This window comes from Haliotis cracherodii, unplaced genomic scaffold, assembly GCF_022045235.1.
Source record: "Haliotis cracherodii isolate W230 unplaced genomic scaffold, xgHalCrac1.p SCAF_43, whole genome shotgun sequence".
NCBI lineage: Eukaryota > Metazoa > Mollusca > Gastropoda > Lepetellida > Haliotidae > Haliotis > Haliotis cracherodii.
In genome coordinates this window covers 221,376-247,120 of record NW_027266301.1, presented here as the reverse complement: position 1 = coordinate 247,120, position 25,745 = coordinate 221,376, and the positions used below count along the sequence as shown (strand labels likewise).

The 25,745-nt window shown below is 38.1% G+C and overlaps 1 long non-coding RNA gene across 1 annotated transcript; it reads right to left on the bottom strand.

The window, feature by feature from the left end:
* Positions 1 to 11,671: 11,671 nt before the first annotated feature.
* LOC139441740 (uncharacterized) lies at positions 11,672 to 24,591 on the bottom strand. The gene is made up of 3 exons (XR_011651643.1): positions 24,545 to 24,591; positions 22,728 to 22,822; positions 11,672 to 13,661 (listed from the first exon to the last, which is right to left on the bottom strand). It is a non-coding gene; the product is annotated as an uncharacterized lncRNA (long non-coding RNA).
* Positions 24,592 to 25,745: the final 1,154 nt, after the last annotated feature.

Here is a 25,745-nt window from a genome sequence, read left to right as displayed (position 1 = left end):
TCAGGTTATACATTGGGAAAAAATGTACATACTTAATGTTTTGAATACATTGTAAAGGATAGATGATACATGCATCAGCGTTAGTAACAGAAACCAAACATTGACCATGGTCTAACTCAGTCACATTATGTTGGTTATGCTAATGTCTGTTTATTTTCCGCCTTTGTCACTGAATGTTTCACATCGTAAATAAACAGATTATCACAATAAATAAAAAAAATCGTTTTGATGATCATATACACCTCGTCATAAATATCGCACCACCCACTTTTTTTCACTCAGTAAAACTGGATCTTCAACCTCATAAAAGCACATTAAACTGTTTATATGGCCTCATGTGAGCGTTCAGTCAGAAAATTGACACCACAGGACCGAATTTGAGCACTAATTGAGGGTTTAAATGTAGCAAACTAAAGTTCACTAAAATCACCGTGAAATAAGGTGAAATAAGTATGGCTGCCGGAGTCGTTACAACAGACACACAACACAGTTCACATTTCATTAATGTCGAACACACTAGTGAGGTCCACAATGACTGTCTAACTCAGTATCTGGTGTAACCGTCTCGCACTTGGATAACGTTCTACACGCCATCTCATGCTGGTCACCAGACGTCTGAATCTCTGTTGGGGGATCTGCTGCCACTCATCATGCAATGCATGGGTCAATTCCTGAAGGTTCTGAACTAGAGGATCCCTTGCTCTCAACCTACGTCCTAAAATGTCCCACAAATGCTCAATAGGATTAATGTCTGGACTTCTGGCAGGCCAGGGTAGTGTCTCAATGCCGTTGTGTTGGAGATGCTGAACAACAGCCCGAGCACGATGTGGTCTGGCATTATCGTCCATGAAGACTGGACGTGTGGCGAGAGCATGGTTATCGAAATAAGGCACAACAGCGCCGTACAGGATCAAGTTCTGGTACCTCTGTCCATTCAGTGTTCCGGGAACTGTGATGAGGTCAAGTTTACAATCGTAGGAACAACACCCCTACACCATGACGGATCCACCCCCAAATGGAACATCAGCTTGAATTCCTCTGATCATATGCTGTGCCTCTCTGCCTCCAAACTCGTGCCCTCCCGTCTGTATGATGCAGCAAAAATCTGCTTTCATCGGACCAGTGGATCCTTCTCCAGGTTCCAGCAAGCACTGCTTGACACCATGCTAAACGGGCATGGCGGTGCTGATTTGTGAGGAGTGGACGTCTGATTGGTCGTCTTGCTCTCAATCCTGCAGAATGTAGGAGTCGCCTGATGGTGCTGATAGACACTCTGTTGTACGGATGCCATCCATGTCGCAGTTGTGTACAAGTAGACTTTGGCCTTCGTCTGGCTTGGCGTACGAGAGCACGATCTTCCCTGTCATTGGTTTTTCTGGGACGTCCAGACCTTGGTGCATCCTTCACTTCACCGGAAGCAGTTTGCTTACGTATTAGCCTGCTGATGACAGTGTGATTAATGTTCAGTTGTGCTCCAATGGCACGACATGACATGCCAGTCTGGTGCATACCAATAATTTGCCATCTTTGGTTCAGAGGCACTGGACGCTTGGGCATTTCACTGGTTGGTCAAAATAAAGCTTAATTTATGCCTAAAACCAAATTTTAGCTGTGTCTGCCAACATAACATACGCCAAAAGAGGCTATGTGCATACTGCATTTTTAGCAAACCGACCCCCGGTACAAGCATGCTCAACGCAAGCATGCACGTGCACCTTAGAAAATGTAGTGTTTGTGATATTATGTTCACAGATGGTGTAGTATGTGAAATATGTACTTGTACTTTAAAAAAACGAAAAATTATATTTACTACTTTTACTTTAAAATGTGTGGTGCAATATTTATGACGAGGTGTATACAATGGAAGCATTGGTCTTGAAATAACGTTACCATTGTCGGATTTCAGAGAGTGTAAGCTATTTCTATCTTTCGGTTCGAAGCACATTCGTTGTTAAACCCAATTGAAAATGAGCAGCCAGTTTTAATTATAATAATCTGACGCTGAGGCGACCAGTTTTATCCTTTTTATGATGTCGAATGCAAAGCAGGGTCATAACAAAACCATCGTTTAATGGCGCGTCCTGTGATCGAACGACATACCGTCAGTTCTCTGGGCAGGTGGCCTGTCAACAAGATCAGAGAGGCGGCCGTCCTATCTGACACATATATCACACCAGTGGCGGTGGATACCACAAGTCATGCAATGATGCTCACATTGATATAACGTTAAAATGCCTCTTTACCAGTCAATATGGCTGCAGAGCACATTGCTGATACAATGGAGTGTCGTTGGAAACATTGATTTCTTCTTCAATGTTGTGATATTATATTCTGAAAGTGGGATATAACATTTGAATGGCTTTGTCCCTGTGTGAGACGAATGACACATTCAACAGCAACAGTCACATGCACGGTAGGGCCATCCGTTTTGTCACATACAGACCTAGAAATCTCAGATGGAGATGAGGCAGGAGAGGAATGTGATTTGGAGGGATCTGAGTACAGGATGGTCCATTGCCAGAAAACCACGGCTGCACTTTTGTGCTTGTGATGATCAATCTCATTAAAATCAGATCTTAGTTCTCGCTATTGCTAAACAAAGATCTGAGGACATCCCATTACGGATGTCCAACACACAGACTACTCTACTCTACCTATTTCTATCCTGAAAGTGAGTAATTTACGGAGGTTATCACGCTAGTGTGTTTTGGGGATGGTGATTATCATGTATTAGGAAAAAACATTGTATTTTGCGAGCCTTGGCGAGTTAAATAGTGTTGATTCCTAATACAGGATATTTACAATCCCAAATCATCCCCGCGTGATAACCTCTTTATTATATAATGTCATTGTTAAATTGTGTCATCGTAAAAACCTGCTCCCATCTCTCACAAACATTAACTAAAAGTTGCAAATTTTCCACGCACTATTATTATATTACGTGGAAAGGTCAGCGATTTTTCATTGGGGCAGCGACAACAGTCATTTAGCTCCAACTGAAACCTGTTTCTTAGACAGTGGTGTAATAACATGTAGGCAAACAACAATTGCCTACATATTTTCTCTATTTGACTTTTACGGCGACCCATCGACAATTTATCAAAGGGAAGCTACCCTAATCCTAGTCTATGAGAGGTCGCGTTTGTTGAAAGCGTGCTTGACCTGTAATAACCTAAAGATGTGTAGAGTCACATGTGCAGACAGTGACAAAATGAATCAAGGTAACAATTCAGACATATGTCGACTAAATCTGTTTTCAACTGAGGAAAAGGCCGCAGAGGTTTACAAGCACAGATATGGAAATTGATTCCGCTTGTGTCTCGCTAAATTGTTCGCAATATATTATCTCCAAACTTCCCAAAAAGTTTTAAATGCCTCCGCTGGTTCCAGTTAGACAGTGTTTTCAGTATTTTTTACTATTGTTTGGAAAATGATAGTTTCTCCAGATGGTTAATTCTGACGCCATATAGTACCTACGTAACCTTTCATATTTGTGCGAAGTAACCCAAACAGCGTTTTTAGCCATCGGGTATGACAGGAATGTACATTATTTATTATGCATTCACTTTCTATACAGTTGCTGTCAGCAGTGTGTCTCTCACAACCATCACAGCCGCCAACCAGGAAGTGGGAGCTGCTGAGGGTCAACCCTTGACCTTGACCTGTGTGACCTCTTCCAGTTACCCTGATGCTATTGTCACGTGGTACAAGAACAGTGTTCCGTTGGCAAGAGGGATATCCAGTGGTCACACATCCCAATCAGGTGTTGTCCAGACAACAAGTACCGTGACCATCATCCCTGTCTGGAGTGACCTGGGCCACACAGTCTACTGTAGAGCCACCAACATCCACACACCCTCCCCAGTACAGTCTGACAGTGCCGGGTGAGAGTGTGGTTTGAGTAACTCTAGGGTGGATGGATAATCAAGACACTATCATATGTCAGTATCATATACGTCAAAAACTAAGTCTTGTGTGGTACACATTAGTATTTCCCTCACCTCCACAGTGAGTCAATCAAGTATTTGGGAGCTCATTGGCTTTATGACACAGTGTTATGATAAATAGTAATAAATGTAGACGTTCGTGTAGGTTCTAATCATACTATTACTGGTTAGATATGACATACTGTCAAAGCAGCTATACTTATGCGAAAAAAAGGTCCAGGTAAGTCTGATGTCATAGATAATTGTACTGTATTACAGTCGGACCAGAACAGGTTGATGTAACAAAACCAGACAATGATGTAACTTTAGAGAACAGAAACCTGACCTTGACCTGTACTACCACCGGTTATCCCAGTCCGACCTTCACCTGGGACTACAGTGATGGAACACCTGTAGGTGGCAGCACGGGGTCTGTGACAGGGTCATCTATCCGGTGGTCGCAGACTCTCAACTTCAGGCCAACTAAGGACAAGACTGCTGTGAGGTGTCAGGTCAGAAACACCAGAACATCAGCAACTCAGACTGGTTCTGTGTCACTGGATGTCAAGTGTGCGTGTTAATAAGTGTTCCCAATTTATTAATAGCAGTTCAGATTTACATTTGAAGTACATGTGAAGGTTGTAGATCATTGAAAATATAGGGGGCTAGCAGAGTGATTAATAAAGAGGTTATTATCAATGACTCTTACATGTATGGTGGATACTGTTTGACGAAAGGATTTCTTTTGCTGTGGATAACACCAACTAAACCATTTTGTGAAAGGTTCCAGATATAGTCATGTACTCAACTGTTACATCCATGCTTTATGCATTTTTGTACTAAACAACAAAAGTTCCTGTGACACCAATATTTTAGTGTATTTTTCAAACAAGTAAAGTTTGGTTTTCAATATTGTAGTACATGTATGGAATCAAGTCACAAAAATGCAACTGCTACAGAAAAGCATGCATTCCATGTAAAATTTGACTTTTATGCAAGCCCCATGCATTTCCTCCCCAAGAATGGGTATAAAAATATGTGCATTCACGGGATTTCATATGCATTGTTAAGCATCGTGCTGACAAGAACCACTCAGAAAAACAACAAAATTACGCAATTATTCAACATTACGAAATGCCACTCCTGTCCGAAAATAAGCGTCTGCGAGCCATTGGTATGCTTGAAGCAGGATCGAGTCAACGTGATGTTGCAAGACAATTTAACGTCCACAGAAACACCATTTGGTGTTTATGGCAACGTTGACAACAGACGAATGCAGTCAGAGACCATCCTCGACCATCCTTAATCGACAAGACAACTGGATTCGCACAACACACCTACGAAATCGATTCCAGCCAGCAACAGTGACTGCAAGAGGCATCCCTGGCCTTCGACGAATATCTTCACAAACCGTACGTCGCCGCCTCAGATGTGCAGGGATTGTCGCCAGAAGACCCGCCAGGCGTCCCATTTAGACAGGAAACCACCGTCAAGCACGTCTACGGTGGTTCAGACAGTGTCTACGCTGGACAGCCATGCAGTGGGGACAAGTTCTATTTACTGACGAGTCTCGTTTTTACCTCAGCCACAGCGATGGACGGATTCGAGTGTAGCGACGTCGAAGTGAACGTTACGTCAATCATTGTGTCATAGAAGAAGATCGGTTCGGGGGCGGCAGCGTTATGGTATGGGGTGGGATTACAGCAAGACAGAGGACCCGTTTGTTAGTGGTAGAGGTAAATGTCAATGGACAGCGCTACCACGACGAGATCATCGGCCCTGTTGTTCTACCGTTTTTGCGTCGTCATGGCCCAGGCATTACCTTTCAACATGACAACGTCCGGCCTCATTTTGCTCGACTTCAACAAAACAACGCGAATGTCATCCCTAGCCGGCTCGCTCCCCTGATCTCTCACCAATCGAGCACATGTGGGATGAGATGGATCGGCGCCTTCGACGTCATCCAGAGACACTCCAGGAACTTCGGAACATGCTCCAACAGATATGGACAGATATCCGACAGGACTTTGTGCGACGCCTGGTCCATTCCATGAGACGATTATGTGTTGCTTTCATTGCAGCCAGAGGTGGACACACATGCTATTGATTTGTAAATTGACATTTTGGCATGTTCATGTTGCTTTTTTATGAAATCACGCATTTTCTGAAGTCAGTAAGTCAAATTAAAACATTTGAACACTTACAGGAGTCTTTTATCTTTCGCAAACAGAAATTATTTCAGATTTGGTAAAAAACATAACTTTGCATTAAATCTTATTCAATGTCACAGGAACTTTTGTTGTTCAGTATATGTTACCTTAGGCTTGAAAAAAATAAGTCTTTGGTCTTCCTATCAATACCTATGAAATTTCTTGTCAGTTATGACATTGGGCATGACAATTAGTATTTCTTAACCTAAATCGCGATAGATGGAGAGGAAATGTGTAAACAGCTGATTGCTATTTCCGGCAAATACACATGTAAATCTTAACCACTGCGTATGAAACATTGTCCCGCATACAGTACACAAATAGCATTGAATTTGTAAATTATTATGTCTTGTGATGTTTTATGGCAAAGTTCATGTTTTCATTGACCAAATTTGGAAATAGCAAACCAAGATAACAAACTCAACAGTGAAACGGTGCGTATGACAAGGGAAGTAACTGCGTGCTATATTGGATCGCATTGTTTTTAAGTATTGTAGCATTTCACTGTTGGGATCGTGTGTTCAAGACGGAATATTTAAGGAGTTTTCTTTTTTTTAAAATGGAAATAAAAACGAGCGTGCAGCGGACTTAGTGGTGATGCGGCGGTGCCTGAGAACCAAGAATATATTTTTTTAGCCCTACCGAAAGAGAATCCTAATATTGCACCTGATAAGCAATAGCAGTTATTTCAGACAACAGTTTTTTCCTTTTTATGGTATGGTCAAGAAGCTTGTGAATTTTAAGCCACAGACAGGACCCATCAATAGTTTATGAAACATATTGCACATATCAAAATATATGTCTACATAGTCTGTTTTTGTATTTAGAGAGTTTTGAGTCTATCCATTAAGTGTTACTTGACTTGTCAGAAGTGAAACCTGATAACATTATTATGAAAAAACGTTATTCTGATATAGCTTTGAATATATATGGATATCACAGACTATTTGTGATCTTAAATGGCTTTACAATGAATGTGAACAAAGAATTTAGATACCCATGCCAAAATCTGGCGAAACCAACTATCATCTTTAAGAGATATAAAAGATTATGTGTAATCACCAAAGAAATACATTTACTTTAGGTCTAAGCTGCCACAGAAATAGTAGATTGACTGAACCCCCACTACACCCGGAACAAGGACTATGTTGTGACACTGATATGCAGGACAATTATAAAGGTTCCTATCCCATGTGGGGCGGTCGGGTAGCCTAGTGGTTAAAGCGTTGGCTCGTCACGCCGAAGACCCGGGTTCGATTCCTGACATGGGTACAATGTGTGAAGCCCATTTCTGGTGTCCCCCACCGTGATATTGCTGAAATATTGCTAAAAGCGGCATAAAACCATACTCACTCACTCACTCACTCCTATCCTATCAGCATTATTGTGATATGATAAAATAAGTCACAGATATGTTTGGTGGTTTCAAGACCATAGTTACCTTTTTTGACAGGTGGGGGGGCGGCAAATATTTGTACAAGTATCACTTGTCCCCAACTTGATTCAAATAAAACTGTCTTCGGCACTGGGTTTGTAAGATTTAAAAGTATTACTTAATCAAATATAGATATAAGATTATAGAAGTAAATAAAAAAATGTCAGCTCCATGTTGGCCTAATGTCAGCAGTGCCAACATTCTACCAACATTGGCCCAAAAGTGTGTGTGCCGGGGTGAGAGCAGGACGTGTACAGATACTTTTGTGTGGATTTCAGCAACCGTGGCATGAATCTATACATACATAAAAGTTTCTAGGCAACTATGCTGATCTAACATTCACACTTTTACCCATGGTTTTATATGATTAATAAAGATCAATGTAAACAAAGAGTGTCAATCAATAACTTTAAGGTAAATCCATATAGAAGCATAAATGATGTTCAATAACGCGGTTGTATTTGTACTTACTGCAACAAAATTAAAGATGAACACTGTGTTCTTTTTAAAAGAAAGAAATATACTTTGTTGCAAAACAAATACTAAACAGTTGCCAGCATTGTCTACAAGCAAACCAGCACTTATTCACATTCTACAATCAAACAATGCAGATTAATCGAATCAGTGTTCATGGAACATGTATTTCAGTTGTGAAGTCTCAAATAGGCATTATATGAGTGCTTCAAGGGACACGAGTTCTCATGATTATTCTATGAGCGCTTCAGGTGGTAAACCTTTATGTTTTCCACATTACTTTAATTGACAGATTAGTTCCCCTATAGACATTTAGATATACTTCAATTGTATACCATGATATATTGTAAACACCTGACACCACTGTAACTATATCTATATTGTGTCACAGACTGTAGTCCCACAACTTCAATGGAAGCTGACATACTTACTGTATAGTACCTGTACTTTTGGACATATTGCCTCTACACGGAGTAAAATTAGAATCAAACCTTCCAGAAGAGATCCCTTGTTGTTGTAACCAATCTCAGCAAATTACTTTGATCGCTGTACTGACCAATGTACCCGTCGGTTGTGAAAACATGACTAAACTTTTATCCTAAAGAGGAAACCTGTCACTGTTTTTATTGTGACACAATAATTGAGTTTTGACTATGGGGTGTGGCCGGTTCGACTTTTTCTGTGGCCGTTTTGACTTTTACTTTTGAGACCGTTTTGACATAAGGCCGTTCCAATCTCATTAAAATCAGATCTTTGTTCTCGTTTCCGCTTAGCCTGCTCTCAAGATAAACGTATGTTTGAACTTGCCCCAGTTTCGTGTGAATGGGGCAGATTTCAGTTCTTGTAAGTTCTGTCATGGACACTAAATACGATTTTTATATACTATATTTAGGGTCCATGGTTCTTGGTAGATGGATTCACATGTATTGTCCTTGTTCCCTGTTGGGATTCCAGGGTAGAACTGGTCCAAAGCAACATAATGCTTCTCATATGAGGCGACTTAATGAATAGGCTGGTCAGGCTCAGGGACTTGTTTGATTGCATGTGATCTTCTCACAACTGTGTGGATCATTGCAAACAAACAATATCATGTCTGGTTCAGTCTTGGTTATTTATAGGCTGTCCTCATACATGTCATTGTTCTGTTCTCTGACTTGGCGATTCCTCTTAAGAATATTGGTCCCCGGGCACCAATGCTTGTCGTAAGAGGCCACAAAATGAATCGGGTGCTCAGAGTTGGTGACATGGTTGATTGAGTGCCATCATATGATTGAGTGAATACATGCTTGTGATGTCAATCACTTGATTATCCAGTTCAGAGTCAATTACTTACAGATATCCCGGTGATATAACTGGAATATTGCAGTGTGTGTAGTTAAACAACAAACGGAATATCCCTGACATCAACAGTTTGTAAAGTGCTTGATGTGAGACATCCTTTTCCAGACTTTTCAACTTCAGCTCCCAATCCAGGTTTGAATAGGTCTTCAGCAACCCTTGCTTGCCATAAAAGGTGACTATGCTTGTTGAAAGAGGCGACTAATGAGATCGAGTAGTCAGGCTAACTGACTTGGTTGATGCATGTCGTCGTTTTCCAGTTGCGTAGATCAATGCTCATGATATCAATTACTGGATTGTCTGGTCCAGACTGGATTATTTACAGACCGCCATCCTATAGCTGGAATATTGCGGAGTGCTGCGTTAAAAATAAAACAATCAACCATGTACTACTGTTGACAAGCCCGCATTGTCTTCTGTTAAAACATAAATTTGTTTCTCACGATTATAAAGATTTTAAAACATGGCCAAAGAAATTGATGTGTAGAAGTTCAATTTTACTTTAATTCATTGATATTTGTAAGGTAATGTTTCACCTCCACATTCAAATTACGTTAAGATACAATTTGGATGAAGCCATCAATCTGTCAAATTCATGCTCAGGAATAAACTACTCCTTTCCCTCTCTCATAAATTTCTGTTCAGTCAGCAAATGTCAAATCTCCAAATTAAATTTATAGTCAACTGTTTTTTAAAAAGCTTTATTAACAGTAAAGATGAATATAAAAATAATTTTACAAAATAATCTGTGAAATACAATTAAGAGAATGTGAAGTACAACGCGTTTCTTCATTCAAAATAACAATGATGGCTGGGTTATAACTGAGAAACAAATGTCACAGGACATTTTCTTGATATTATCAACATTTGATCAGACATTCTTCTTTTTGAGAACAAACTATTGGACTTTTTGATGAAAATCAAGTGACCAGATCTGAAACTCGGTTTTACAGAGACTGAATATGCCCATAATTTGATTATCTTCATGACACAACTTTAAGTGAATGGTAGTCCTTCAAACCTGTTCATAGTTTCTGAGTTCATTTGCAAACTTGTCAAAACAAGAAGCATGAACTTGAATAAATAATAATATATCATCTTTTGAACAAAATAAACAAAATGTACTATTAGTTCATTCTTCACAGAATTTTGTAATAAAAAACATTCTGAGTATATGTTAGTGCAAACATTGTTATTAAGTAGCGATACTATGCCACAAAACTGAGCTGAGCTGAGAACTGTTGCAGAAAGCTCAGCCGGTATACAAGTCACATTTGGTAGAATAGGTCTTCAGCAACCCATGCTTGCCGTAAAAGGCGACTAACGGTATCAGGTGGTCAGGCTCTCTGACTTGGTTGAAGCATGTCATCGAGCCAATTGCATGGATTGATGCTCATGATATTAATCACTGGATTGTCTGGTCCAGACTCGATTATTTACAGACCGCTGTCATAAAGCTGGAATATTGTTGAGTGCGGCGTTAAACAACAAACCAACCAAATCACATTTGGTAGTGGCTGTAGCTGCAGATTGAGGCTTTAAATTACTTCTCCACACACTGTACTCTCCTGACCTAGCACCCTCTGATTTTCATTTCTTCCCTAAACACAAATCACACATGTTGAGTTGTTTTTGAGATCAATATCAAGTAAGCATAATTAGTAAAATACAATCACAATTATTTGAACAAACTCTTTCATTTTCTTTCACAAGAATGAACCCATATTCCAAATTTCAGCTTCAAGAGTAAAGCAGTATCAGTGGAGAAGCTATCTGAAACAATGGTTATTGTGCAATTGTCAGTGTTGGGGTTACTAGGGTCACAGGGTCATGTAGGTTTTACTCTATTACAAGGAACAGACCCCTCTTTAGAGCGCTGTAGGTCTTTTGGCCATTCCTTTAAGGTGGAAACAATATGTTTGGACAAGCCAAGGGGTAACTGACACAAGGAAAGTAGCCATAATGCAGCCTTAGCCTGCTTGAACGTCTTTCACTGTTTTCTCCTTGACAAGGTTTAGGGAAAACTTTATCTGGACCATCCTACTGACAAATTCTTCCCATGAAACTGTTACGAAAAATTGGCATGCTAGAAAACCCACCAATCACTCACGCCACCAGGGTCTCTGCTTTGGAATCAAAGGCAACTAATGGCTGTAGCCTAAGAAGAAAATAAATTGCATACAGTGCATTAAAGCAACATTTTGTGACTTCAAGACATAGAGAGGGATTTGGAAAATTCTATGTTCTATTACAATTACAGAAACAAAACCCAAGTTCTGGATTTGGCATTGTGCAGATCAGCCGATTCATAATTTATTTGCAATAAGCATAATTCTGGGAAAAATCTAATCTATTTTGAAAACTTAAGTTAAGCAACAAAACCCCTTCCATAGCCAATAGAAATCTCTGTATAAAGTAGAGTTGATTGTTTGATTCCAACTATATCATGAGCATGTGATTAGTCAATGGTAATGATACCAGGAGTTCGCAAAAAGGGAATTCTTCTGAGAGCTATTTTTTTAATATGAAGCATCACTAGTGAAGCGGGGTATTAGGATTGTTGTGTTAACTAATGATATTAAAACAAGCATATACATATATGTGAGAACAAAATAAGTTTGATAAACACATTGATAAACAGTTGACAGTGGGCAAACTTGTTGAAATACCCTAGAAAGTGTTAAAGATGACTATATAAATGCACTGATTGAGTGGTCCTTTGAAAAAACTACAACTAAAACTTTGTGAATCATGTCAAGACTCATGATGAAAACAAGGCATTCCACATATTTCTAAAACAAGCCAAGGATGTGGGACATAATCTCAATGTCGGTGTTGATTATGTTGATGGTTCTGTGCTAGTGGACGGTACAGAAATGAGTGTCAACCAAGTGAAGTGCCATATCAAGAGGCCCTGACTCAGTTTTTAAAGGAGAGGCTTTCTGAAGGACCACTGCATCGAGTGTATGTGCAGTGTGTTGAGAAGATCAGCAATCCTGCAGAGTCCTTCACTTGGATGAAGTCGTCTGGCCTGAAAAGTGAAACAGAAGGCTTTCTGTGTGCTGCTCAGGACCAGTCACTTCCAACTCGAAACCGTCAATGTGTGATTTTGCATCAAAATGTAAAAATGAAATGTAGATTATGTAATGAATTTAATGAGACTGTCCAACACATTGTCAGTGGATGCTCAGCTTTGGCACAAACACAGTATCTTAAGCAACATGATGGTGTAGCTCGATCATTTTATTACCGTCTTCGCCATGCTTGTGGTTTAGACACAGAGGTCCACCCATAGACCTCTTATTGATAAATCCAATGAAATCATTTATATCTTTGAATTTTCTGTCCCCTTTGACACTAATGTGATTGACAAGATTGAGGAAAAACATGGCAAATATGCAGACCTTGCTTTCGAAATGTCATGCTTGCATCCCAAGTACCAAGTTGTGCGACTCCCCATTGTTCTCGGTGCATTAGGTTTGGTACCTCCCAAACTGTTGACTGACATCAGGAGAGTCCCCGTGTTTGCTACCAGGAATACAGCCCTTCTGACAATCTGGGTAATGCAGAAGACTGCAGTGTTGGGGAGTCTTCACATTCTCCGAAAAGTTCTTGGTGGGTTCGACAAGGCAGCGCTTCCTGGGAGAAGTCCCATTCGCTGTTTGGGCTGTGTGTAGAGGGGGCAAGGGCCCTGAGCTGATGATAAGCCTAACCAGCCTGACTGTGCCAGGATCACCCAAACCCTCTTTACTGCAATTTTTATTTTAATCCATAAATAATACTACGACTACAAATAATAATAACAATAATAATAATAATAATAATAATAATAATAATAATAATAATAATATGAACAAAGACAATAACTGTCGTAGCAACAACAAAAACAGTGCAGTGGTATATTCTGTCTCCAAGGAATATATTAAGTAAGGTCAGTCATGATGTGAGATAAATGGTAAGTCAGAAAAGGTGTATTGCAGCCATATTGTGACTAGAGCTTGTAATTATAAATACATTCAAAATATTATTCATTAATCATGAAAGGAATAAGGCAATCGTGTGAAAGTAAAAAAGTAAGTATAAAAAGTATGTGGGTTATTTCTTCTTTTCATCCTCTGCTTCTTCATCAGGTGGTGGTGGAGGGCCAACCTGCCCAAAGGCAATGCCAGCATACTCAGTGGGCTCTTCAGCCCGGTGCACTTCAGTGCTGGGTCTAGCATTGCCGAAGTCAAGACTCACATACAGAAGACCATCTTCATCTCGACCACTCTGCTGACCCTACACAAAAAAACCAAATAGTTTGATATTTACAATGTAGACACAATTTTATGGATAACAACTTCTTTACAATATTTTACATCAGTGAAAGTAACACTTGATATTTCACTGCAGTTAACAAACAGTTTCACGGAACTATTGTCATACAAGTGTTACCTCCCCTCAAATTATCTCCCTTCATCGTAAATGTCTGTTGACGTCTTTTTTGCGTTAGTTCCCCATTGACAAGGCAAAATAATGACAGATATGGCTTCTTGACGTTTGTTATTTTCTCGAAAATCTTTTGTTTGTTTGTTGTTTAACACCGCACTCAGCAATATCCCAGCTATACGATGGCAGTCTGTAAATAATCGAGTCTGGATCAGACAATCCACTGAGTGACACTAGTTATGATTTTTTTGTTATGTACTATGATATTGTATTGAATTTGTCAATCATCAGTCTTTTAGCTGAAAGTGATCTAATAAAGGTGAGCTTTTGGTGCCTATATCACTCATAACAGTTCATAATAAGAGTTTTCACGTTTAAATATCAAACTACCCTTCCACATCCCCCTCCCGTCCTTAGGAAAAGCCTCACACATCATCAGCCGCCTCCTCAAACAGCAAGCCAATATCGACACCAACTTCACAAGCTCCAACTCCCTCAACACCCTGCTAAGAGCCAACGGCATTGCTTGTGTCTGGGGTAATTATTCAATCTAAATCCAGGTTTGAAGTGAGGTGAAATGTTTGTTATGTGATATGCACGTGGCAGACCAGCAAGAGGTGAATGATCAGTTGATTTACTTTTTCGTAAATCAACGGATCATTCCTCGCCATCAAAGGATCAACAGAAAATACATTGATTGCTTAATCACTGTTATCTTGCACAGTGGATACGTCAAAAGTAAGTGTTTACATGTCTAGGTTTACTAAAACAATGGAAATATACTCATATCATGGCGTGAAGTGCCGATGTAAAAACAACATACTTTGTTCGAAGGATTAACCGATAGTACGTTGATTGATTGCTCATTGTTATCTATTTTTTAAAGAACCGTGGATATAATGAAAATAGTTGTCACGTGGGCTTTCTCAGCTGACCTTTGAGACTTGACACCTATGTGAAATGACTGAAACAAACTAAGTGATCAGTTGAGAAACGAACACGGGTTATAATATCCTGAAACGCTATCTATATACATGTATTTTTAAATATTTGATTTTTACAGAGACACGTGACATCGAATAAGTTTCTTTGTACAGCTGCAGATGTGTGGGATATTGTTCCTTTATGTGGATATTTACGGATACATTCCTGGAACAAGGCAGCTGCCTAGAATTATAATATAACTTTGGTAGGTTGTAATTATGATATTTGCATTTTGTTTTCATTCTTTTTCTGTAGCATTGTACAGAATCATTCTTGGTTGGGAAGCTCTTCGATGCGCGATATACGTTGTTTTCACAAGTCTTTTCATTTGTAAGCGTGTATATGTTACAGTCAATGTGTAAAATGTGATTCACTCAGGAAATTTATAAAATGTCTAAATATTTCAGTCATTTTATGAAAAATCTGTCCATTTATTTAACAGATTGACTCAAAATGATAAAGACATTCAAAAGGGCTTAAAACATTACAATAGATTAACATGCTAAAATTAGAAGCCAAACAATATAGAAATGTACTTTCGAACCTAACATTTACAGTCACTTGGTGATGACATTAAACATAAAAATGTTTGGAATTCATTATCATAATAATACAGATGGACATATTTTTCAGTATATTTGTGAAATAACTGAATATTTAGGCGTTTAATAAATTTTCTAGGTGAAATTTTACACATTTTGAGTGTAAAAATATAAACATGATAAAATAGGCAATGCTCAGGTGAAATATTTACTTTGGGTTGCAAGTCAAAATAGTGTAAACGAAAATTGCACAATTACCAAGCAAGAGACTTATCAAAACATCGTCACCATTACCAATGCTACCCACAAAGATACTTACATTTTCTTATTATCTCGAAAACTGTATTTCATTTTGTTGATCATTGTGATCATATGCCATTATACTATCACTAAAAGTGACAAATGAGCTTACGAATGGCGCAGGACAGATTGCGAACTAGTCTAGATTTCGGCTAAATCATCCGGGTACTCACGGGGAAAAACAATAACAAAGGCAACAACCAGTCCCGAAGAAAAGCTTTAGATCAGTGCCCCTTTAAGCTAATCCAAAAAAGGCAAATTTACTGACTGTCAAAAGTTATTTTCATAAGTCACACTATAAACTTTATGCTTAACTGTTGCTTTATTAACATAAATTATTTTCTCTCGATTTTGATTATTGGGAGGCAGAGCTCCAGATAAGCTTTTGGTGTTGTGGGTATTTTACCCATACATTTTAAAATCATTGGGTATCAGTAATTCTACCTGCGTATTCAAATTTCTGTTACCCACTAGTTTTTACACATGTGGGTATTTAAGTTAAATATTTAAAAACACTATTCATCTAGTCCCTGCAAACTGGTGTCGTGTGGGTTAGAGAGCTTTATAGGACTCAAAAATACCACGATACTTCCACAAGAAAGTGTGATGGCAAATGATCATGATGTAACTGTCATCGTGGAGTTTGGCAAGGTTGACGGAATGCCCCTTTATAATTTCAAAATAAGTTGCTGATTTGCTAATCGAATACGCAGGGTTACTTCACAATATTTTGATGATACGCACAAGTTTTATTTTTGTAGCGTATCTGTAATGTTCGATGCGTATTTGATACGCTTGGATTATATTGTACTGTGTATTTCTGCATTTCTGATGCGTATTTCACGCAGATACGCAGTTTATCTGGAGCTCTGGGAGGTTTCAATTTGAGACACTTGATGTTTGCCTGTCCTGTCCTGTCTGATCCCTGTTAGATGTATTTATCATGTTGATAGTAGACGACTGATTCAACATGTTATTTTTCACCATATAAATATTCAAACTTAATTGTTTGTAAAGTAATATCTAAAGTCATATATGCAAAGGCATGAGACACAAGTCCAATATTCTGAACTTGGTTACCTGTATATTTAAAGGGAAACAGCACTCCAGCTTCAAAAGAATTGAAATATTGATTGCTGAATTTCGACTTGTTTGGCTTTTAGGGGATTGAAGAATGAAAATCTGTATATCATAACAAGGGTATACAATAAAGAGCTGCAGCCAAACTGACATACCTTTTTGTTTTTATAATCATGTGTATTTTATCAGAAATAATATATTCCAATTTCAAGTTATTTTAGTAGCTACCTTTACTATATTTATGTAAAATGATGATAACCATAAGCGAAGCACTTTGGAACAACTGATATGTATTGCCGGATATCTATCACAATTTTATCAGTCACCGTTGTTCTTGTTACAGCAAACGAATTAAAACTCAATGCATACACTGACAAAAGTTATATGTATAATACTAGGCAGTTACCTTTTTGAGGAATGTATCTGTGAATTTCCACATAAAGGGTCATATGTCTCATTGATCAGCAGATATGGCACACATGACAACTATGTGTATGGTGTCTGCGTTCTTTTTATAAAAAAAAATCTGTTGAATAAGCAATCAATCAATATATTATCGGCTAATCCTTTGAACAAAGTATGTTGTTTTTACATTGGCACTTCATGCCCTTTTTAGCCAATCAACTGGCCATTCCTCTCTTGCTTCGCTGCCACATGCATATTCCATAACATGTAGTGCATTCACCACATCAGACCTGAATTTATGACCCAATCGTAGATTGAACAAGAGTCCCATAGGGCCTGTTTCGCTCACCTGGATATTTATGCAATCATGACAAAATATACATTTGCATTGTACATGTGTATAATACTGCAAATATTTCGTAATTTTGACTCTGTCAGCGTTTAAAATGGGTGGATTGCAAATCTGACAGCATGAACATGTATTTCTCTAGATACAAATGTAGCACAAAGATCTGAACCGTTTCCATGTTATTACCCAGGATCTAAGATTCCAGAGGCAAGGCTTGACCTGTGGGCGAATCCTATTGGCATAAATGTATTATTCTCTTCATAACAACAATGTATCTGTTTATTATAGGGTTGGGATAATATAGGTTTGCATGTCATGGTCAAGGTTCTAACTCCTTTGGTAGTCCCGGACAGATGAACAGAAGGGCCTGAGTTCTGTTAGCATATGTGCATTCCTCTCATTATACTCTCAATTGTACATATGGTTATACGGTGGGGATCTTAACTGTGTCCAAGTTATAAACTCTTTTTGGCCTGCCCCTCAGCCCTTGGGGGGAAATCAGCCCCACCATTTGTACAATTGTGAATCCCCACCACCTAGGGATGCTTGCAACCAAATATGGTTGATATCTACCTCTTAGTTCCAGAGAAGAAGTCGTTTAAAGCAATATGGCTAGACTACCCCTATTTGGCCCCACCCTTCAGCCCCTTGGGGGATCAGCTCCTCCATTTGTACAATTTTGTATCCCCACCACCTCGGGATGCTTCCAGTCAAATTTAATTAATTTCCAAACAGTGGTTCAGAAGAAGACGTCGTTTAAATAAATTGTTGACGTACGGACGACAGGCGGACAACGGACGCCACGGTTTGGCATAAGCTCACCTTGGTCCTTCTGACCCGGTGAGCTAATAATTACTCCAGACATGAAAAATGCCAAATGATTGTTATATATCCTTGCCCCCACCAGAGGCAGGGGTGAGCGCTATTGAGTTATTTTGCATAGTCTTTGTCAGGTAATCTAAATGGTTCTACCACTAATTATACTAATAAAATCATGAATGCGGCATCAAGTGAATGACAACAAATACGCAGGTTTTGGGTTATACCATGAAACATGGATGACAAGAAGGGAGTAATTGTTGTGTTTCGCAAACACCTGGTATCATCACTATTTGAAAGTAATTCATAATCACATGCTCACAATATAATCAGAATCATACAATCGAGATTGCTTATGAATATGTGAAGGGTTTTGTTGCTTTTATGTATATGCAATTTGCTTAAAAAATAAGGGTTAGTGCTGTTTTTAGTATACAAACTCAACTTCATTGTTGCAAAAATAATACATTCACGTATTTGCTGTATACTAAACTAAATCATTGTTACAAACTACACATGCAAGGTTAAAGTAAGCATCATCCAATCAAATGTGAGGATTCAGGGGATTCCCGTTGCCATCAATGGGATGTCCTGAAGCCCAGTTTGTTGGGTCGCTAACGCTAATTGGCATCTGGTGTTTATGCGGGCTAATCAAAATGGCGACTGTGAGTTGGAGTGTTGTTTCCCTTTAAACGCACATTGGATTAATTCAAATTAGTAGGGGGCACGGGTGGCCCAGTCGTCTAAGGCACTGCGATTCGCTGTGCAGAGTTGCATACCTTGGGTACGCCAGAAACCTATGATTGTGGGTTCGAATCCCGGTTCGCCCCGATTAGGTTTCTAGGTTTGTCAGCACCATACCCGTGCTCATGGGTTTCATCGAAGTGGTAAACGTCTGAGACCTGCATCACTTCGGGCTTTCCTCCCACATTAAGCTAGCTGACACGCTGTGATGTAACTGGAATACTGTTAAAAGCGGCATTAAACCAAACTTACTAACTCACTCAAATTAGTATGGTTAAATCTTCAGGTAACTAGTTCTACAATGACAACACAGTATGTTTAAATAACCCTCTTTTGCATGCCTTAGAATACATAACTTTAGTCAAAAACATGATCAAAAGTAAGATTAATGAATATCATGCATCAGGGCACATTAATAATATAATGGCAACAGCATTTGTGGTAAATGATCAATTCCTATATGAATTTTTGAAAATCAAAATACAAAGTGAAACAAGTACATTTTCTACGATAAAAAACAGGAGAAAATGCTGGCGATGGCAATTGTCAGGTCCCTATACATGACTCTCAGGTAATGAAAATATAGACCTAAATTTCAAAAAGGCAGAATTGGAAACTTAAGAAATAGTAAGATTAAAGAGTTAACTATTAGTAGTAAAGCCAAATAGTATTTCCTAGAAGGGGAAAGAATACAAAATATTTTCTGAATTTTGAAAAACAATATTACAGTATATTAATAAGTATATGAAAAAAATAAACAATGACAAAAATGGATTGTTAATAAGTATGTCAGATACACTGGATTTAAAATCATTGTATTACAATAAATTATGTATTTGTAATCACAATGAAGATTGGTAAATTTATTCAGAACCTTTACAAACATTAGGGTTAGACTCAAGCAAGATGTACGAGATGACTGTGGAGGCAATAATACTCTAGATGGTACGCAAACACACATAGAATGGTTCTGATGGTTTCTCAGCCAAATTTCTTCTGTAAATATATTAAATATGAATGGGTAAAATGTCAAACTTCCAAAGACAAGGTATGACAACATGTATTCCAAAGGAATGTCACGATCCACGTTGCATAAGCACACTCAAAGTAGATCATAAAATGGCATCTGGAGCAATAACACACAGGATAAAACAAGTCCTTCCAGATATAATTTGTGAAACCCAAACTGGCTTCCTCAAGAATCATTTTATCAGGGAAAATACATAAAAATGATATGACATGATAAATTACTGTGAAGTACATGAAATCCCAGGTCTACTTGTTGCTGTGGACTTTGAGGAAGTCTTTGATAGCGTTGAGTGGGTGAGGTGAGGTGAGGTGAGGTGAGGTGAGGTGAGGTGAAATGGGGTTTAACGTCGCATCCAAGATTATTGCACTTATATAGCGACGTGCATGTACGTGCATGTGTTTGTGTGGCTGCTTGTACAAGTCCGAACTGATGCCGATTTATAGTGCTATCTCACTGAGATACCATGCCGCAGTTTAACATGAATACCCCACTAAGACACAGTAAACTGACTCCGAGCCGACCAATCCTTGTTTTAGCCCCTTAATGCCGAGCGCCAGACAGGGTAACAACAAGTACCATCTTTTAACGTCTTCTGGTATGACGCCGCTGGGGATCGAACCCCGGACCTTCCACTCTCCGGGCGGACGCTCCATCAATAGACCACAGAGGCGTTGAGTGGGAATCTGTAGAGGCTTTTAACTTTGACCCACTATTAAGGCACAGAGTAAGACTCTTTCAGAAAAATAGCTGCATTATGTATTAAGGGGATAAAACAAGGACTGGTCAGCACAGAGTCAGTATAATGTGTGTGAGTGGAGTATCCATGTTAAAACTGTGGCATGGTATAAAACTGGGATTTGTCTGGACTAGTACAAGCAGACACCCAGACCCAGACAGACCCCCACACATACATGTCGCTATATAAGTGAATGCAATGTCAAATGGGAGAACCAAGACCCAAGCTGGGCCTAACTGATTTTATTTCCAACCACGTTGCAATTCAATATATATTTCAGTGAAATGTGTTGCGAGGCAGTAGGGTCAAATTTCAAATTTGCACCTACAGTAGACTAGGGATATGCTCATTATAACCGTAGTTCCTTACACTGTATATGCTTTCTGAAATCAAGATATTTTTTATTCTTACTTTTTTTCAATTTGAACAAAACCCTGTACTTTATTAATGTTGATGATTTTATAACACACGTTGCACTCTACTCGTAACGACAGTTATTGTTTTCCATGAATTATGTGTGCTTATAGTGCATAAAGTTTAGATCAACACCAAATTGTACTATCTGTCCTGATGTCATGAAAACAATATAAACTATCTATCTGACATTCACAAATCGCCACTGACCTACAGAAGTGCTTCTTTTAAATAATAAAAATACAGTTAACGATGGCTATGATGAACATGCTCATAATGAACGATGACAGATATAACGAACTGTTCTTTTGGTCGCGGCCATTTGATGTATATCTTATCATATAAAATTTATGGATATAGCACAAACATGCTTATAACTTTGTGTGTCAACTGTAACGTTTAAGTTTTGAACAAACTGTTATCCCCTGAGCTGTTCACGCGTCCCCAGTCTGCCTATCAAAACATCCGCGACCACGCCAGACAGTTCAAAGCAGTAAACAATTGAAGACAAGTGATTTACGGGATTAAGTACTAACACACTGTCCTCAAATTACACCCTCAAATGGATACATTCTGAAAATACTGGCCCTCCCGACTCCGATGATGAATTTGAGACTGAACCACCAAGCAAATCTGAACTTCTGACACAATTTGAAACGGCGACACAACTAGAAGCCATTCGTCCGTTCTTTTAGTTTCCCTCTGCTGAATCATCAAAACTGTTTGATAACATTACGGACATTGGGACAACACTCAACCAAATCCGTCTTTCAAAGAATGTTCAAAGCACAATAACAGATTTCCTGAATGAAGGCAAGTGACTCTTGTGTCTGTATGTTATTGAACCATGGTTTTACTTATGTTATGTTTGATGAATAAACATAATACATGTACAGTGCACACTTTTGTTATTCATCCAGTAACATGGTGTGGTCATATGACTTGATTCAAGATGTCTTACTGTCAAAATGTGTGTAACGTACGATAGAAAAAAGAACGAAAATTAGCAGTCCCTTTGAATTCGTTATAACTATAGTTTACAGTAATTGTTTTTTGGCAATGTCATTTGGGATGACCTTGACCATGTTATGATGGATCAAGGTCTCAAAATAATTCTCTAGGGTTATAAATTTTATAGGATATATTATTGTTATGATATTCCTGACATGTTCAAACACCTTGCTGTTTTGAAAACAAACCAAACCTGTTGAGACCAATTTCTAGCAAAACCAAATTTACAAGGTGTTGCTTAATAGCTGTCAAGTACTGTGTATCTACTTTACTCTGTCTTGTACATCATTCTGTTTTGACATTTTCCAAGTGTACATTTGAAGGCTTTTATGAAGCATGTTGAAGTGACATAATTCTATGTTTACCAGTCAAGTGTAAGGAATCATCACTTGTATATCTGTGCAAAGTCTTCACAATAGGCATAGATTAATCTGTCTCGATTCACCAGAGGAAATATTATCAATCGAGTAATTGTTGTACTTATTAACATGAAAATTACTACCTTAGTTGCTGCATCTCCATCATCGGCAACATATCCGGCATTGGCATAGGTGCCATCCCCAAACTGGCCAGGAACTGTGTTTTCATACACATCACCTGTAAGCAAAACATGCAGGTATGTCACTGGCTGGGAACTTATTCCTTCAGGAAATGAGGTAAATCTGAACTTCGGGACATGCGTCACAAATAACAGGGTCAACTGAAATACTCTGTGAAAATTATTAATCTTTCCAAGAAGCAATATTTTTTAACTAGAAATAATTACATTAACAAAAATAACCAGAGTATCAGAGGTACTTCAGCTTGTCTTCAGTCAGTGATACAGCACCTCGGTGGAGAGGATGTGCTGTACAAGCTGATTTGTCCTACAGTAAACAAACCAAATACTTGGATATGAAACGAGTTTTCATTTATGATGGATATTTGTACAGTTCTGACTGTGAAATATTTCTGATGTTGATGTTGTTTCAATTGTTCCTAATATGTTTTATTTATCATTTTGACCATATACCAATAAAAACATTAAAATTTAGAAATTGCACTTAATAATGTTCTATCATAGAGGTGTCCATCAATAGAAAGTCAATACAACTTGACACCTATTCATGTATGCTACGTGAATATCTGTTCGAGGTAATAAGCTACTTATTTCAAAAGTGCAGATCTTGACCTTCACAGTAAGCAAATTATATTCCAGAAAGATTCCCTTAACATTAATAAAAAGCAGAATAAAAAAACAGACAATATAGGCTTAAGAGAGATTTGAACTTATGACCCATACCCTGTCATCCATGGATCAAGGATGAAGATTTTTTAGAGTGGGCATGTTGTATTTTATACTTTTTGCACCTAAATTGTAATTGCCACTGCTTCTCTTCTTTATTCAACGTACTGAGGAGGCCACAGGCCTATAGTACAATCATGATTACAGGAGCAATTGGTACAATCATATAATTTCCAAACTTGATTTTCTTTGTATAAAAGCATGATATATGTACATAGAAAGATTTCTTATGGTTTCAATGTTGCTAGTGGTCAGTAATAGTTTAAACGTAAATGTACAATGGTTTACATGAAAATATTTTGGTAAGTATACTTTTCTTAGTTCATCATAATGCAGACATACTAGTAAAAAGTGATACTCGTCCTCAATAAATCCTAGGTCACATAGTGGACAGAGTCTATTTTCTCTCGGAATATTTTGATATCTACTTTTTTCAATTAAAAGATCGTGTGATGAACATCGGAATCTTGCAAGTGCTACACTAAATTTTCTAAGTCTAACATTGGTTATAATTTAAAAATGTAACCAAAATCATAATTATTCAGCAGGTTCCTTAAGTCGGTTACCCAATTTGTTTTGCCATTGCTATCATACAAACACATCATATTGTAACATTTCAGGCAATCTTGATGAGAGAATATTAAGTAGTCTTATCCAATATTTTATTATTTTCAGACGTGCTTCTAAACACAAAGGGACTCGTCCTCATTCACCATAAACCATCCCGTTTCGGGTACCGGGTATTCATTTGAACTTCTAAATATTTCTTACAACATATAAATGAACTTTTTCCAAAGCATCTATTTGTGTATATCCCCAAATTTCTGCCCCATGGGTTTAATTTTCGTGTCAAATATTTAAAAAAATTTTTTATAGTTTACAGTCCCAACTGCTTCTTATAACTCGAGAAATGTTTAACAGACGAAAGTATTAATCACTGCGAGATAGAGAGATACGTCCACAAAAGAAATGCTTAATGGTCCATTATTTCAACTTGTACAATTCAATAATAGGATGTGTTACTGAATATTTACTTCTTGCTTGCCTGGTTTTCTTTGGTTTCAGGGGAATTTTGTCATCTGAAACAAACAGAGTCAAATGTTTCACATAGTGGACAATCTGACATCACACACTGATGTTGATGTAACCGCATCATGAATTAAAGCAACAGGTAATTGCAGCTTAAAAATTTATTCTTGTCTAACTTGTAGTCAAGCAAACAATCACAAGCCAAGCAAATCCAGTTGGACATTTTTATATCATGGTCACATCAGACTGTTAAGATTCTACCTAAAAAAATAGAACAAATTGGACTCAACAGACGCATACATTTGAAAGGTGTTAATGAAGATATTGATAATTCAAGACTACAGGCCAAAAAAGGTCTGCCAAATGTATCCAGGTGAACTGAATTCAAAATCTTCTTCAACATGTTAAATATTCTAAACAACTCACAACCCCTAATGTAATTTTTTTTACATTAAGAATAACTTTTGCATTAACGTTTGTAACAATGCCATGCTACACAATCAAAATGTCACGCTGAAGACCCAAATTTCGATTCCCCACAAGGATACAATGTGTGAAGCCCATTTCTGGTGTCCCCTGCCGTGATATTGTTGGAATATTCCTGTATCGGCATTAAAATATATTCACTCACTCTGTAAAATATTAGGTTTTGTTTGATAAATTCTGATGGTAAAGAGAAGTCATTCATGTAATGTTATCAGTGGTTTGGAAAACGGTATGTAACGCACGTGCAATGCGTGCTCGTGCTTGGCTACCGATTGTCACTTGTCGTCTGATGAATAAACGAAGTTGGAAGTTGGCAGGTTGTCTCTTGGTTATTGACAGAAGACTACAGATACACTTATAAACAAACTGAATCCTTGATATGATTAATATGTCAAATATGCAAGGAACTCTCCATGAATGGCAGAAATAACGCAATAGTGTCACAAGTCTTATAAACTAATGTTACACTATTGTATAGTAAATATGCACTAATTAGTCATCCCAAAAGCCAATTTTTTGCCAGCAATATCCTCTTGAAAGCATTTATGAATTATAAGAGAATATTAAGTATGTAGGAGACAAAATTGGATTGCTTAACTAGAAAGGTTGTGCGACAAGAATGACGTTCTGATGCCATACTGACTATTACTGTTAATGAATTCTGAGTCATACTAATAACATGTTTTATGTATGATCGTGACATATTGTAAGTACTGACAG